The sequence below is a fragment of the Aotus nancymaae genome, unplaced genomic scaffold, assembly GCF_030222135.1.
Source record: "Aotus nancymaae isolate 86718 unplaced genomic scaffold, 86718_ANA_hifiasm-v0.15.2.pri h1tg000007l, whole genome shotgun sequence".
Taxonomy (NCBI): Eukaryota; Metazoa; Chordata; class Mammalia; order Primates; family Aotidae; genus Aotus; species Aotus nancymaae.
Genome location: NW_026988418.1, coordinates 60,950,872 through 60,966,583, shown reverse-complemented (window position 1 = coordinate 60,966,583; position 15,712 = coordinate 60,950,872).

Sequence of the window (15,712 nt, the reverse complement as noted above, 5' to 3'; positions counted from 1 at the left end):
GGCCATTTTGTACATGCAGAGAAGATAATAAATCAACATTTATAACATTCCAAAAATCCATAGGCCCATAAAATCCACATGCTTTTTCAGTTCCTCAGGGCCCGTACCATGAGGCTGGTGGCAGCAGAAACAGAAGCCAGGCCTGAGAGTGAGACAGACAGTAAGCGGTTGGAACACTGATGAGACAGAGCTGCCATGATGGCAGGAAATGAAGTCCTTGCAGGTGAAGGCAGCACAGGCCTGATGGGCTTGAGCTGAGAAAGCCAGAATTTCAGTCCGATCTGTACCCTGAAATCGAAGCCAAAACTCACCCATGCAGTGGACAAAGAGGCAGGCTGTGTGGTGTCATGAAAGTACACTGGATGGTATGGATTCAAATCCCAGCTCAGCCACTTGGATACTGTGTGACCTTTGGCAAGGGGAGGAAAAAAAGCTCTCTGTGCCTCTGTTTCCTCATCTGTTAAAAAGTGGCTACTTCATGAGGTTGTGGTGAGGGTATAATGTCAAGGGCTTAAAAGGGGCCTAATACACAGTGGATATTCAATGTGCACACACACACACACACACACATTTATGTATATAGATGTATACATAAATATGGTATCTATATTATAGATACATATCACATATTTATATTAGTGAATATAGGGACTCACATGTACATAGCATGATGCGTATAATTAATTTAAGTCAAAAGAACTGATTTTAGTCCCCAACTCTGTCACTGATTATCTTGCCTGTCTCCCTCAGTTTCTTGGGAATGTTAATGGCAATCTTGCCTGGAGCTTGTGAGGATTAAATAAGGTAATGTGAAAGGATACTGCAAAGTATTAAAAAGTGTAGACAAGTGTGGCCTATTATGGTAAGCATGTTTTCTATCCTACTATTCTTTTCTTATTTTTCACCTCTCCATTCTGGTGGGTCTGATTCTTTCTGGGTGGTTTGGGTTTCACAGACCTAGGCCCTTGACCTGCCAGCAAAGCTGCTTGCCTCAGGCTGGCCAGCGCCCAACCTGGGTCCTCATGTCTTTGTTCTGAGCTGCCTCTTCAGGACTGTCTTGCAAGGAAGCACACGGGGCCTTGACGAGGCTGGAACTGTACGTGCACCTTTGTGCTCTATGCTTGGATGACAAAAGTAATAGCGAAAAGAGGAGATGGAGAAGCTGCTGGGCTGGGCAAGCTAAAGAGGTTACACGCGGGGGAGGCAGCTCAGGGGAGCCAAATATATTCCTCGCGCCTCGCTTTCTGGTTTCACTGTCTTTAGCAGTAGGGGGATTCTGTGTCATTTCCTTCCCTCCAAGGACAAGAAGACAAAGTTGTTAAATTAAGAGGAAAAAGACTTTAAGGTTGATGCATGCCTAAAAATCTATATCAATAGAGAGCTGTAGAACCCTAGCAATTCTTTTCCATCCATTTCCTAAGTTGAAGGAAGTGCGTTTCAGTCTTTTGTGTGTGTGTGGCAGGGGTGGGTCTGGCTTCTTTTTTTCCCATACTTACAGCAGCTTCATAGATGTATAATTTACATATCATACAATTCGCCAATATAAATGCACATTTTGATGACTTTTAGTTAATTTATAGAATACTGCAACCATCACCACAATCCAGTTTAGAAGAGTTCCATTACTCCAGGCAGAAACGCTGTGTCCGTGTCAATTTCCACTCCCACTCGAGCCCCAGGCAAGCACCAATCTGCTTTCCATCTATTGTCTTTTCCATAACTTTCATATAAATGGAATCATACACCACACAGTCTTTTGTATCTGGCTCCTTTCACTCTGCATGATCTTTTTGCATATACCAGTGGCAGTTCCTTTCCATTACTACATGGTAGTCCACTATTATGGAATTTTATTTGGAATTTATCTATTTATTTTACTTGATTATTATTTGAAGACATTCTTTGTTAATCCTTACCAGCAGTATTCTTTTGTCATAAGAGCTGAGAAACACATTCTGCAGGGCCCCTGTGAGAACACAGCCTGTGTTTAACCCAAATGTTAAACTAGGAGAATCATTCACTTCCCAGTACTTGATGCCTTGAAATAAAGAAATTTTCCAACTAGAGCAGATACATGGGGCTGATGACCTCTGCTGGCTTAAAACCTGCACAGAATGTTTGCAGGGCACAGTCTAACCCTGCTGACCACATGAGGGACCAGGATAAGGAAAACCAGACGCCATGGGCCCTTTGCATCACTCCAGCAGCCACCCCAAAGAAGCAGCAGGATCCAAGGGGAGAGCCAAGAGTGTGGATCCCAGTCTCCTATCCTTCCTCCACAAATGCACCCCCAAGGCAGAGGCTAACTCTGTCTTGTCATTCTACTTTGTTCTTGACTCACACTTGAGCCCCTTCTCCTGAAGGGGGCTTAGGAGAAGGGGTACTGTCAAGGAAAGCCTTGAGTTGTCTCTAGAGATTACAATGTGAAGCTAAAAGGTAGCTCGCTAGAAACTCATCACTGGGGTGTCCGTTTACCATCCTGGTAAAACGATACATAGGTTCTACTAATAGAAGACTCTTCACTCAGTCAGTCAATAAATACGCATGGACTGCTCTCATGTATGTGTCAGTCACCCTGCTGGGCACTGGAGTAGAGGGAGACAGAGTTGCTGGCCTCGATGAGCTCCCTGTCCAAAAACAGAGGGCAACTGTTAAACAAGTGAATGCAATTCTTTAAAGGTAATTCCAGAGTCCCATCGAAAGCATCCTGAGAACATGGAGATGAGGATCAGAAGAGTTACAGAAGAACTGGCATTTCATCTGGGCCTTAAAAGTGATCAGTTTTTCAGGTGACAAGTGGTAAAGGAGACAGCAGTCTTTACACAGGCATTTCGAGATGATTTCACATTGTCAGAAATAAAGCTGTACTTAGCCAAACCAAAACCTGAATTTCCCCAGCAACCAAACCCTTGTGGTGGTTCTGAAGTCACCAAGAAGCCCTAGGAGGCTGACTGCTGGCTGTTCATCGTCTCCTGGCCACTTTAACTACTTGTCCGTATGTTTGGTAAATGAAGCAGCTGGCAACAGAATAATGAAGGAAGGGATTTACTTTACAGCCAACTTGGCCAAATGACTCCTATCCCACTAAGGATGCTTACCTGATGCATAATGCCTGACTTCTTGAAGTTCTCCAGGGAGACAGCCATAAAGAGCATTACTTAAAGGTTAGTTTGTATAGATTCCTCGTGTGTGCTGTGAACCAAAGCAGCAGTGGCTAGCCTGGGATACAATGACTCAAGTTCCACAATCAGGAGGCTTTTCCCATCAGTCTCTTCTTCTAAGCCCAGGAATTAAGTGACTGCTCTGGGGAGCTTCTGGCTAGACACATGCTTTTATCTGTTTCCTACCAAAAGTCCACTAAGATGATAGTATAGTATTTAAAAAACAAACAAACAGACTACAAAGACAAGAGACCAGGGAGGAAATTCAGCGGATAATAAATGTCTACAAAAATTTGGAAGCTGAGAAGCAGATGACTGGAGATAATTTGGAATAAAACCAGCAAGACAGGGAGGTCGTCAAGAGGAAGCAAGCCTCTCTATACTTCAGATCTCTGGAAAGGTTCAGGAATTGAAGATGCTATGTGCCTCAAAAAACAGAAGTACATATTGGGGCTGGAAAAAAAGATAAGTGGTCAAAAGACTGAAAGAAGCAATAAGACCCATTTGCCTTGCCCATTCAGACCCGTTACCTACTCAGTTTTTTTGTTTTTTTTTTTTTTTTTTTTTGGTCTGGCTCCTTTTTTTTCCATACTTAGCAGGACCAGTGATTTGCTCTCTGGAGAAGTAAACCAGTCAGGCTCTTTGGGGAACTTGGCAAGACTGGGTACAACTGAGGATGATTTTTGCCCTCCCTACTGAAAGCAGGGATTGTGTGAATACTTAGAACCCTAACCCCCTTACCCTGCTATGCTCCAGAATACCAGAAGCCAACCTCATACTCCTCAAAGATCCTTCACTAGGGAAACTGACCAGCTCAAGAGAAATGTCTAAAGATGCTGCTTTGGGAGACCTCTTAAAAAGCAGCCTGGTTTCCATCTGATCACCACAGTTACTGCCATTGGACAATAAGCACCTAATGTGCGCACAGAACTTTGCACCAGCTTTTTAGTGCCTTACAACGCTGATAATGCCTTCACATCTTAAAAATGGACAAAGATTAGCAGACTTTTGGAGAGTACCTGGAATGAGAAAGAGATCACAACAGACCAGTAGATAAAAGAAACTTAGAGGAAGAAGAGACAGTAAAGGAAACAAGAAAACATTTGGAAATCTGTAAATGTTATCCTTAGAGCAGGGCAAGATAATTGCATCCATGAATTTGAGACTAAGAGACTCTAAAAAATAAACATTCCGAAAATAATGAGGAGTTCTCAGAAGTTAAAAATATAACAAAAAATTATAAACTCAATAGGAAGCTTGGAAGATTAAACTGAGGAAATTTCCTAGAAAGTTGAATAAAAAATAAGTAGAAAAAGGAAAGATAAGACAACTAAAGAATCCAACAAAGAAAGTCAACATTTAAATAGTAGGCATTCCTGAAAGAGAAAGAAAAGAAAATAGAGGAGAAGCAATTACTGAAGAAACAATACAAGAAAAATTTCACAAAACAGAAAGGTAAGGGCCTCTGAAAAGTGTCTAGTGAATGAAAAAATAAAAACCTGCACCAAGGCTCATAATCATAACATTTCAGTACACTAAGGATAAAGAAAAGATCCTAAAAGTTTCCAGAGCGGAAATTTTAAAAGATCAAATACAAACTTCTGAAGCTGATCAGGAATCAGAATGGTTACAGTCATCTCAACAACAGTGAAAGCCAGAAAGTAATAGAACAAAGCCCTCAAAATTCTGAAGGCAAATTATTTTCAACATAGAATTCTATGCCTATTCAAGTACAGATTCTATCTTCATTCTATCAATGAAGTGTGAGGGTAGATGAAAGACATTATCAGACATGCAAGGCCAAAACAATTCACTTGCAGGCAGTCTTTCTCAGGAAGCTACTAGAAAATGTGTTCCACCAAAATACAAATTTAAAAAAAAAGAAGAAATCAAGAAAGAAGAAAACATGGGGTTCAAGTAGTAGGGGATGAACACACAGAAAGGAGGCAATTAACCCAGTGATAACAGAACAAAGGCGGAGGGGATAGAGCCAGGAGCAGCCAAACCTGCAAAGAATGTGGCACTGAAGCTCAATCTCTAGGAAATTTCAAGGATGAAGGGAAGCTTGCCGGACACAGAGGAGGCCCTGGGGCCATTTTATGCTGAAGGCACAGCACGGACAACTGCACAGAGGCATGAAAGGGCCGGGCAGGCCCAAGATCAGTGAGAACAGCCTGGATTCCAGGTGTCGTCCTGACTTGCTGGGGAATTCAGCACTCGCTGCCCTGGTAGCTGTCCCGAATTCCAACTTCCTTCTGTATGCTCCTAATCCCCTTCTTTGATTCCTGAGGCTCTCTATTTCTGCTGGATTTGGCTATGTTCGTCTGCTTGGCTGTTGCCCACTCACCAAGTTTCTGATTCACAGCATCCCTTGACTTTTATACTAGCAGGTCCTAAACTTTTGGAAGGCCAAAAAGATTTTTTAATTTAGGATCCCTTAGGATCCCTGCTTCCCACCATTGTGCTGGGAAACATAATAGGTGCTTTAAAAATCATAGTGGTGAAGAAATTCAAAAAGAGAAAGAAAGAGGAAGGAAGGAAGGAAAGAGAGAAAGAAAAAGAAAGAAAGAAGAAAGAAAGAAAGAAAGAAGGAAGGAAGGAAGGAAGGAAGGAAGGAAGGAAGGAAAGAAAGAAAGTGAGAGAGGCAATTGAATTCCCAGGGTATGGTCATGGGAATATTGGGAATCGCACCTTTGCAGGCCTAGGGAAAAGCCAATCCAGATCTGAGCAACAGGGCTCAGTGGGGAGGAAGGAGAAAGGAAAGAACAGGCCGGAGGAACAGACAGAATACCCAAGACAGGTCAGTGTATTGAGATATTTTTCAGTGCTGCCAGAGTTTGGGGATTAATCAGTAATGGCCACTAAGCAGTAAACTAAGCAAACTAAACATGGGATAATTTTTAATTCCCAAAAGGAACAAAAATATGAATGAGAAAGGAAACGTAATTGAAGTACACCATGTGATTCAGCAGTCATAATAATGTGAGCTCTGAAATTTGTTTAAAGGATGATTTAACAGTGTGGAGAAGATGGTGCAGGGACAGTACTTATGAGAAGGAGCATGAGAAAGCTAACTCTGCAAGTGTCATAAGAAGTCAATAGCTAACACTTAAAACAGAAAAAAACCAACAACAATAAAAGAATGTTTTAAAAAAAATTTGAAAGTGGAAGTACTGGATTAAATACTTAATGGAATGTGATGGTTAGTTTTATGCAGCAACTTTGCTGGGCCACGTTGCCCAGATATCTGGTCAAACATTATTCTGGATGTTTTTGTGAGGGTGTTTTTAAAATGAGATTAACATTTAAATTGGTGAACTTCGAGTAAAGCAGATTGCTTTCCATAATGTGGGTGGACCCCATCCAATCTCTTGAAAGCCTCAGAGAACAAAGACTGACCTCCCCTGAGCAAGCAGGAATTCTGCCAACAGAAGGCCTCTGGTTTTGAGCTGCAACGCTGGCTCTTTCCTGGGTCTCCAGCCTGCCCACCTGCCCTGCAGACTGTGGACTTGCCAACCTCCATAATCACAATAGCCAATTCCTCAAAATAAACACCTCTCTCTCCCTTGCCTTCTGTATACACACACCCCCCTTGGTTATGCTTTTCTAGAGAACCCAGGCTAATACAGTGGAGGTCACCCTGAGGGGGAAAGGGGCTAAGGCACCAGGGTTTTGTTATAAACCTGGTTATAGTTTTCGATCTTCTAGGCTAGGTGTATTTGTTACTTTGCAAAAAAAAAAGACTGAATTTAAAAGACAACTAAAAAGAAAAAGATGATATGCTTTATAATCAAGTGGCCTTGGTTTAAATTCCATCCTTGCCCTTACTGGCTGTGACCCTTACATCTCTCTGAGCCTCAGTTTCCCCATGTGTCAGATGGGTCCTGATGGCTCAGCAAGAGAGTCAAATAAACCAATGAATGTAGAATAAGGCTGGCGCAGAGTTGGTGCTGGATAAAGGGCAGGTATTTTCATGAGAAGATGCCTTTACTTTCATCAACTCTCCCTGGCAGGGGCTCGGTGTTACTCCGATTTCGTCAGGATCATTGTTCCAATAAAATACACTGGCAGAAAAACTCATTCTCCTGGAAAAGAGTATGTGCCCTTTTAATATTTTATCCCTGATGTGCTTTATATGACAAAAACACTTCAGCGTTGTAATTAAAACTCCTTCCAGTGAAGCTGCCTTAGTCCAGGAAGGGAGGTCAATTCCACCCTGCTCTTCTGCATCGATCTGCTGTGCCGGCCACTTGCATTGGGCTGCTGCCTCGGGCTCAGTGATTTCCTGCCCGTCACTTGCTGTGCACAAATGAAATCATTTCAGATGACCTAATGTACGCTTCTGCCACTCAGAAAACTGAATGAAGAGGCAAAGAAGCAGCAGCATGAGAGGCCCTGAGAGAAGTGGTGCTCTTCGGGGCTGCATTTCTTGGGTGACTGAGTCGAAGAAAATAGGAGGTTAGAAGGGCAATTGCAACCGAGGGATGGTGTCGTGCTGCTGTCAGGACAGACCTGTCTGCATTCCCTGGAGATGATGCTTGGTTTGCTTGTAAAGCTATCGGATCCTATCTTAAGAGTGGTCTTAATCTGGGGCATGTGCTTCAGAGAGGTCTGCAATCTCTCTGAAATTGGCTGATGTGAATGTGATCTGGGAAGCAGCCTGTGGCTTCATTAGATTTTCAGAAGAGCCTCCCTTCAAAATGTTGAAAGGGCTGTCAGCATCTCCTCTGGGTTATCCTAAGCATATAAGTATCTGGAGCTGCGACGTCAGTGCTTGGAGTGGCCATGAGTCCTGGCCAATCCAATCTCCCAGAAGCCCAAGGCAGAAGGTGTCAGCCAGCCTCCTCTTGGTCTCCCTGGACTCCAACTGTTCCATATTCTGTATGCTGGCTGTTCAGAATCATTTCATTTGTAATTTCTCTACTGAAATACATGTTCTCAGCCTTAAAGCATTTGTATATCCTGTTTTCACTGTCCAGTGTTCTGTCTTATCCATCGTGGACTTGAGAAAAACCTACTTACCCTTCAACACTCAGCCCAAGCTTCTCCTGTGCTGTGAACCCTCCTCCTTGACCTCCCCTCCAACCTCCATCTCCCCCAATAACCCCCGGCTGTTTTAACTCCTTCCTTGTTTCTTTTCAGCTCCCAGAGCCCCATGACACACATCCTTTCATTAAAGCATCGAGCATAATGGTTGTTTCTTTACCATCCTTTTCATTAAAATGAGAACTCTGTAAGATTTTCTCTTTTTCATCTCTGAAGACAGTGAGAAATCCTATGCATCCCTCACTCTAGCTATTCAGAACTACTTATGATTCGCCAAATGCAATAAGCCCTTCAGGCCTCCTTGCCCCGTTCTGTGCTGTTGCCCTGAGCTGAACACAATACCTGGTACATAGAGTGTGCTCAATTAAGGTGCTGGGGATGTTGGTTGTTAAAAGGATGGCTTGTTTCCTGAACTGTACAAAACCCTCCTAATCTCATTTCCTTGTCGTCCTTCTCAAAAATGTTCTGAGTGAGACACGACTTTTCGAAAGACAGTACGTTAATTCCTGAAGCACTCTCTGCTGTTCCTGTTGGGAGACAGGAAGCGGTAGAAGGATTACAAACACAAACCTCTCCAGCCCTCTTGCGGCAGCAGAGAAAGCAAGAATGAAAACAGGAGAATTAGCCTCGCAGGGAGATGTCCTCTAAAAGAAACGGCAAAGCAAATCAGACCAGATAGATTCCTGGATGTTTTGTTTTTTCCTGATGCAACTGGACAAAATAGCAGGTTTCCATCCTTGCTGTACTCACTGCACTGGGTCTTTATTTACTGCCGGCTTCCTGGACATGTTTCTCTCTCCTCAAAAAAGAGATTTGCTGGAAGCTGGCTCCTTTCCCATTAAGGTCATCAGAGAGCAGCTGAACACTGGGAAATACTAACTTCAGCAAAATGTCAGGGAAGATTTAGTGAAAATGAACTCCACATCGTGCCCCTTGGTGAGGAGCAGAGCTGGCCGAGACCACACACATGGCGTTGGGGGCTGGATCACAAAGGCAAGGGCAGGCTGCACCAGTCCTGGAAGACCAAGTCCTCTGGTCAAGTAATAGTCTCCTGGGAGTGCCACCAAGTGAGAGAGGCAGTGACAGTCCATCTTGTGACCACCCCTATAACCAGCTCCCCAGTGACAGCAGGAGCCCCAGCCATTCTGTTTGTGCTCCAGAAATTACCCACAAAACCCAACTGTGATTTATTCGGTGATGGAAGAGGAGCAGTGGCAATTTGCAACATGGAGCCTAATCTGAAATAGATTCTGCTCTGCGTAAGTAATTCCTCTGAAATATAGTTTCCCTTGTCTGGAAAGCCAGACCTTCCACCTCAGAACCTTCCATTTTCAAAGGGACTTTTAAATCCTTACACTGGGAATATCCATGTGTCACAGAGGTTTTAGGCCACAGATAGACTAGACCACCCCTCTGGACAGGTCATGCATAAGAGAGACATTCAGAAAAGGAATTTAAATTTAAAGGACAGGGAGAAATCTAAGCTTCTGCTAAGGTGCCCAGAAATCAAGCTGGTAACTGAATTTTCTCTCCACATATATGGCTCCACATGTTACATTCAAATGCACAGATTCATATTGGATAAATCCAAGCCAATTCCCTCCTTCATATTTTGGAAGAAGTTGTGACACACAACTCACTGTCTCTTGATCAGTCAATCAAACAGCTCCCTGAGTGTTTCCCCAGCAACAAGGCATTGACCAGGTAATTGATGCCTCTTCTTCCTGTGGGACTGAATGAGACTAGATATGAGCTTGAGCAAGTCCCTCTCCGGACCTCACTTTCTTCCTCCACACAGTCAATGGCACTTGTGGTTCCCAAGGCCACTTTCAACCCACTGACATTGTGAGTGTTGCCTATGTGACTAGGAGAAAATTTGGGTTCAAACAACTTTCTTCCTTCTAGGTTTTAATAAAATAATAACTGTATTAGTTTTATTAAAATGATACAAATAAATTCACATAAAATAGAAGAGTACACAAAGCAAGTTTTTTGAAAAAATCTTAAATACTATTATCTAGAAGAAACCACAATTAATATTAGTTAAATGTCATTCTAGATGTCTCCTTATGCATATATTCAGACACAAAGGTGGATAGATGGATGGAGCTAATTTTTTTAAATTGGAAAATACTCTATATGTTATTTTTGGCAAATATCAAATTTAATATTATTTTGAGCTTACTATAAAAAAGAAATTGAAGTAACACTGAAAATATTCTATCACAAAAAACAGGTAGTGACAGATGTAGTTGCAAAATTTGTTCACAAATTCATTGCCATTCCTTCAACTGAGAGATGGGCTCTATTTCTCTAGACCCTTGAATCTAGGCTGTGCCTGTCATTGCTTTAACCAACAGAATACAGCTGAAGTGACGCTGTTTCAATTCTGCATCTAGGCTTCAAGAAAACTGGCAACTTCCACTTCCTTCCTTCCTCATGAAACCCCGCCACCATGCTGCAAGGAAGCCTGATATGGTTTGGATGTTTGTCCTCTTCAAATTTCATGTTGAAATGTAATCCCCAGTGTTGGAGGTGGGGCCTGGTGGGAGGTGTTTGGGTCATGGAGGCGGATCCTTCATGAACGGCTTGGTGCTGTCCTTGAGATAGTTTAAAAGTGTGTTGCACCTCCTCCATCTCTTGCTCTCACTCTCGCCATGTAGACACATGCTCTTCCTTTGCCTTCTGCCATGATTATAAGCTTCCTGAGGCCCTCACCAGAAGCAGATGCTGGCACCACACTTCTCGTACTGCCTGCAGAACCATGAGCCAATGAAGCCTCTTTTCTTTATAAATTACCCAGCCTCGGGTATTTCTTTATAACAGTGGGGGAAAAAAAAAAAAAAAAAAAAAACTAATACAAAGTAGCTCCACAGAAATTCCAACAATGGGGGAGAATTGAGGCCCCTGGCCAACAGTCACAGCTGAACTCCCAGACAACAGCCATCATCAACTTCGCCGGCCATATGAGTAAGCCATCTTGGGAGTGGCTCCTCTGGCCCCAGTTGAAATACTTTAATTCTTCCTATTATTGCTCTCCCTGTATACCATTACACTGACAAGTTTACATGTTTTGTAATCTTTATGTTCTGATACAAAATCCCACCATTATTTAGTCTTCATTTCGTATTTAAATGGTAAAATATTTACCAGGAGATTTTTCACCACGTCTTCTTAATTCCTGATTTCTATTAATTTGGTTTCATCACTTGATTAATGGCTTTTAACCTCAGGTATTCCCCAACCAAAAAGAGTTTATGGATGCTATTTTTCCCTTATTCACTGATGTTTAGGAATATCTATCTGCTACCTTTTTCCTTGGCCAATGACTTAGGTGAGTGTAATAGTTTTTTTTTTTTTTTTTTTTTTTTTTGAAGACATGGTTTTGCTCTGTTGCCCAGGCTGGAGTGCAGTGACATGAACGTGACTCACCACGGCCTCAACCTCCTGGGCTCAAGTGATTCTCCCACCTCCACCTCCCAAGTAGCTGGACCACAGATGCACACCACCGCATTTGGCTACTTTTTAAAAATTTCCCACCATGTTGCCCAGGTTGACTGTAATATTCTTGAGTCACAGTTTTCTTCAGTAATTATTGCTTCTTTGTCATTGGTATTCTTATGTTGTTTGAAGAGGACGGAGGCCAGCCAGATTTTCTTTCTTTTGAATTGATTTGCTTTATCTACCTAGTTGCCTGATGTTTGTTTTCCTTTATTTGAATTCAGCAATGCAGTCAGGATAGATCTAAGGTGAATGTTATATTTACATTACCTTCCCTGAAACATAGAAGCCTTTTCAGTCTCTAGCTTTATTTATCCCTTTATTTCCTTTATTCCTTTATTTATTCCTTTATTTATACGATGTTGTTCCATTTCTCGGGTTTTCTACTTCAGAGACACAAATTTACGCATTTATTAGCTCACTTTACTTTATTCTCCAAATCAAATATTGCTTCTCTAATTGTTTTGATCTCTTTGTCTTTTTTTTTCTTTTTTCATTTACTGTTATCTCAAGTCTTCCCTTTCTGTCAACTTTTCCCAGTTGGTACATGGAGATAGAATTAAATAATATTGAATCACATATGAGAAAGTCACTTCCTTTTCACTGTCCCTCAGTTCTGTTTAAATAAAGGAGAAAGTCTCAATTTGGTGCTAGAATATCTTCAGCATCTTTCCAAACTTATCTAATTCTCCTTTTTAACAAAAAGAGAGTAGGCTTTAGGATTTAGTGCCTAGTCTCAATTTGGTGCTAGAATATCTTCAGCATCTTTCCAAACTTATCTAATTCTCCTTTTTAACAAAAAGAGAGTAGGCTTTAGGATTTAGTGCCTTTCACAGGCAATAGTGTATAGCTAAAATTTAATAGCATTAATTTATTTTCTCTAGAATGAAGAAATAAGAAAATAATTTATTTTCATTGTATTTATTTTTGTTCTAGTTTTGACAAGTTATATTGGTTTTCCATGAACTGCTGATACAAAGTTTCCCTTTGAAATAAATTTCTTAGATTAAAAAAGCAAGCTGATTTAAAGAAAATGTTACTTATATAATAGAACAAGTAGCACTTAAATACCTCAAATATTAAGTCTGTGTTACATGAATACATGGCCTTTAGGAAAAACAGTTCTTTATCTTGTTAAAGCGTCAAGACTCTGACCTCTATTTAGAGATTTCGTTAAAAATCTCGACCACACCTGCAGTCCACCTAGCCGGTGGATCCTAGCACTGGTTGGGGGAATCCTAGGACCTACACTTCAGTGGCAACCCCAGATTACTCACCTCCCCACTTCACTAACCTGTCTTCCCAATCATCTCTTTCCACCCCCTGCCAAGTGAGAAAACAGGAGGAGAAGGAGGTGAGGGTGCCTGTGAGGTCACCCTGTTCTTAATGGTTCACACATGTGGAAGAGGAACTTGGCCTCAGTTTCCCAGTGCCTCTTTTATCTGGCTTCCTGATCCCCTGGGCATTTGTCTTATTTATTTTCTCTTTTGTCCTCAGTAATGTTAAGTTCCTTCTCCTTGCTGGACAGAACTAGCTGTCTGTGGTTATGACGGTCCTGACTTCTCTCTCCATTTTTCTCTCAGGCTAGAAAGATCACATAGCTAAACTTGGAGTCTCTCTGTCTCCACTGAGTTCTGCTCTTCACTCTCTAAGTCAACTTTTGTCCAGAGAGGACTATCTAATGAGGAAACTGAGTCAAAGGCATGTGAAAGGTATCTAAAGCCTTTGATTTGGAGTCATTCCAAGGCAGGGGTGACTGATCCTGCTGCAGCTAGTCAGCTTCAGTGAATTCCTATGATTTTATGTTACCAAGGCATCCATTCTGAATATAAGTTGGACTTTCTCACACCAGAATCAGGGTGATCCTTGTCAGTTATCCTTGACAGTTTCCAGTTCTCCACCTATTCCCAGTTCCTCAATGTAGTTGACCAGATAATCTGCTTTATACAACCGCCTCCTGGTGACCAACCCATTTTGACACAGTTGGGCACAACCTGCTTGATGCACCCCACTGAGCCCCACACCCCACAAGGATTTCACAGATGTGCCGCAGCAGCCACTCTCAGTCACAGCATTCTGCGTGGAACTCGTGCCTGCTTACTCTAAACCCACCAGTTAGAACTTCTCACGGGAAACCTGCTTCCGTAGTGTTGCGGACTCCAGTAAAGTCTTTGGCCCTCAGGTCCTTTGTGTCCTTTCTCTTGCTTCCGCCCACTGGTTGAGTGTGTGTGTCTCAGTCTGCTCCCTTCCTGTTGGTCCTGTGAGGGGTGCTGCCCTTTGCTTTCTGGGATCTGTAAATAATAAACTGCTTGTGATATTTCATGTGTTTTGTTGTGTCACCTCTTCTGTTTGTTACCAGACTGACACACCTGAACATCACTTCTTTCCTGGTCAGGGCTAGCCTAGAGAGTGGCTATCTTGATAAAAGTGAACTAGACACAATAAGACAAGAACTACAAAGGTATCTGCCAGTATAGACAAGTTTCCTGTGATGGGGGCACCTGGTCACAAATTGGACATGCAGTCATTAGGCTGTGCACCAGGATAAAGGAGTGTCCTGTGAAAAGTCAGTTGTAAGTACCCATGACCAAGTCCTCTGGAGCCCTATCAGCACAGGGCTAGCGTTTACAGGAAATCTCCTGAGACAGACCTCAAGACCAAATAAGGGAAAAAAAATCAGCTCTTTGATTGTTTTTAAGTTCTCTAAGACAAACACACACATATTCTTACACATACGCACACATTCGCACATAAATGTACACACACATATAAGCCCTCACAAACATACACACAAATATACATGTTCACACTTACTTTCACATGTGTGCAGACACACACATGCATATCTACACACATTCTCCCAGACATACACACATTTGCACGTGTACACATATATTCACATACATACTCATCAGAGGCACATCCTTACACTTGCACATTGTGGAGACAAAAGTGACTCCATCTTAGATACCAATCCGCCATGTTAACTTCTGATTACCCCAAGCCCATGGATGCCTCCTGATTTCTGCTTTATTTACGGTCTCTAGTGTAAGAACATGTCAACCTTGGTGTTATAGACTGTGACACATGGGGTCTTCTTGCCTGTTCTGGAGGCTTGCCTTTGATTATCTTGCTGGACCACTGACACCTTTCCCTGTGGTACATAAGTCTGGGATCTGGGGAATAACAGTGCAGAGATCTACCTGTCTTATAGACTGTGACACATGGGGTCTTCTTGCCTGTTCTGGAGGGTTGCCTTTGATTATCTTGCTGGACCACTGACACCTTTCCCTGTGGTACATAAGTCTGGGATCTGGGGAATAACGGTGCAGAGATCTACCTGTCTTATTGCTGCCCAGGACCACACTTCCATCAGTTAAGTTCCCCAAATAAATCACCCTATTCCAACAAACTGAATTTGTCTACCTTGTTCTTTGTTTGCTGGGCTCCTGTGTTTGGGAGTTGCTTTGCATATACAGCCCTTTCATGTAACATACATACACGCACCCACACGTATGCAAACCTTCACTAACTCATACACACATTCCTGTTAAACTCTTCTCTTTATTAAAAGAAAAAAAAATTATTCCCATTCTTTGGCATCAAGAAATGATATCTCCAAGATTGGGCGTGGTGGCTCATGTCTATAATCCCAGCACTTTGGAAGGCCAAGGCAGGCAGATCACTTGAGGTCAGGAGTTTAAGACCAGCCTGGCCAACATGGAGAAACCTTGTCTCTACTTAAAAATACAAAAATTAGCTGAGTGTGGTGATGGGCACCTGTAATCCCAGCTACTTGGGAGGCTGAGGCAGGAAAATCGCTTGAACCCAAGAGGCAGAGGTTGCAGTGAGCCAAGATCATGCCACTGCACTCCAGCCTGGGCAACAGAATGAGACTCTGTCTCAAGAAAAAAGAAAAGGAAATGGTATTTCCAAAGCCATAGAAATACTCTGCAATGTTATCTTATTTGTTTTAACAGTGGCCTGGAAAGTAGCCAATCAAA